This window comes from Protopterus annectens, chromosome 12.part0, assembly GCF_019279795.1.
Source record: "Protopterus annectens isolate FY-2018-M chromosome 12.part0, PAN1.0, whole genome shotgun sequence".
Taxonomy (NCBI): Eukaryota; Metazoa; Chordata; order Ceratodontiformes; family Protopteridae; genus Protopterus; species Protopterus annectens.
In genome coordinates, this window is record NC_056746.1 from 1,485,400,648 (window position 1) to 1,485,402,634 (window position 1,987).

The window sequence follows — 1,987 nt, forward strand, 5'->3', positions numbered from 1 at the left end:
ATGCTGTCACATACATTTAGTTGTATGTTCCATAATCAGTTTTCAGTGAGTAGGCAGATGAAGACAGTGACATATTGGTGTGAGTGTTCTTTACTTTCAAATACATTCAAGAACAGTACTCACTGCTTCACTTCAATTAAGATGGATGATTTAGTTGAATGGCAGACAGGTCGGAGTTAGCCATTGAACTACTTTGGAGATGTGGAGTTATAAGAAACACAGTTGTTACTACAGAGTATGGAGCTTGATTTTGAGGGAGGGGAATGATCTTTTTAGTCATTGAGTTTCTGTAGTGTAGTGGTTATCACGTTCGCCTAACACGCGAAAGGTCCCCGGTTCGAAACCGGGCAGAAACATTTTTTCCCCCATTATTTACTTCTGGTCAGGTTTGAAGGACATAGATGCCGAACACCTCTCTCCCCCACACCCAGTTTACCTGTGTCCAAGTTTAAATGATGTTCGGGCTTAAATCTGTGTTTAATGAATGCTGCCAGACATTTCTGTTTTCGCATTTATTCAAACGGTGTCATTTCTGCTGTATGTCACGTTTTTCCTCAGTGCCAGTGATTGTCAACTCCACCGCCGGTTGCAGCTTGCCTTGTTTTCTGCACTAAAGTGACAGCCTACCCTACTATAACTCAAGTCATGCATTGAGTACTTCGCTCTTAACTGTGAAAGCTCTGTATTGTATTAGGAAAGTATTCCACACAGTCTACTGACATTTAAAGCATAAATTCATAATACACTGTCCTGCTTTTTACATATGTCGACGTCGATTGTGCTGTGTTTCCAGTGTTGTTCGCACTTGCTGTCTCAAGATTGCTAGCATCGCGTTTGCATGCTTTGCCAGAGGTGGTTTGCGAGGTTATTGTAGGCACTGTCTATGCCCGACGTATTTCCTAGCACTAATGCTTTCACAGTTTGCATCAGAGAGTATTGGCCTGCAGTAATCTTTGTCTGGGTTTGTTGGCCTCATTGAGTACTTTTAGGTGACAGAAAGTTTAACGCTTCACCTTCTGCTCTTTTCATTTGCCCAAAGGTGTCTTTCAGGTGTTTAAAGGGAAAAAGGCAGCTGCTTTTTGTTTTCATTCTGGACTCGATATTTTTGACTCGGTGTTTATTTATTTTACATTTGTTGACCGGGCTATTCTAGCTGTATACATGTCCATTTTCAGTAGAGGCCCGGATTTATATTTCTGATATAAATTTTCACTTGGCTGCGCACCCCACAGGAACACCAAACATTGATAAGGTTGAACTTGTTGTAAATGCACTTAAAATTAACTGAGAAAAAATCTTTCCGTATACTGACTAGTGCAGACCAATCAGCCTCTGAGGACATTTTATCCTGGTTAAGTACAAATACGTCTCTTGAAACAGTAGTGCCAGATGACTTTAATAATGATTGGTCCAAGTGTGGTCATGAAACTGTTCACCCCAGTATCAGTCTATATGAATTACGACATCTAATATATACGACCAGAAAATCAGATAAAGGTACTGGAAAAGAAAGTGTCTTGGACTGGATACTGACATCTAATACCACCAAAATTACCCGTGAAGGAAGTATGGCCGACACAGTGATTAGAACCCAGCCTTCGCCATATTGAAGCTCAGCAGCTTCATAGAGGCATCCAATGTAAAGCAATCTCAAATCCTGATAAGAAAACGTTTTTGTCTGTCTTTATCCAGAGCAACTGGGACCCATTTACCAGTGGGAGTGGGAAGCACTGAGCAGCCTTTCTGTCCGATTTGGTGAAGTTTCAGCCAGAAACTAGTAGTCCATTGGTCGTTTTGGGCCAATTCCTAGCTCCTTTCAGCCCCCTGCTATTAAACACGCTAAACACACGTTTTCCAGCTTGTACCAACTCAGCACAGATCCTCGTGGTCACCTGCAGAGTGATCCAAGCAGCAGAGAGCTAAAAGAGTGACTTTCTACCAGATATAAGTATTTTTTGTGGCTTTCCCACTGTTATTAAGCTAGCGA

At 41.7% G+C, this 1,987-nt stretch overlaps 1 non-coding gene across 1 annotated transcript; it reads left to right on the forward strand.

The window, feature by feature from the left end:
- Positions 1-283: 283 nt before the first annotated feature.
- TRNAV-AAC lies at positions 284-356 on the forward strand. Its single transcript has one exon. It is a non-coding gene; the product is annotated as a tRNA-Val (tRNA).
- Positions 357-1,987: the final 1,631 nt, after the last annotated feature.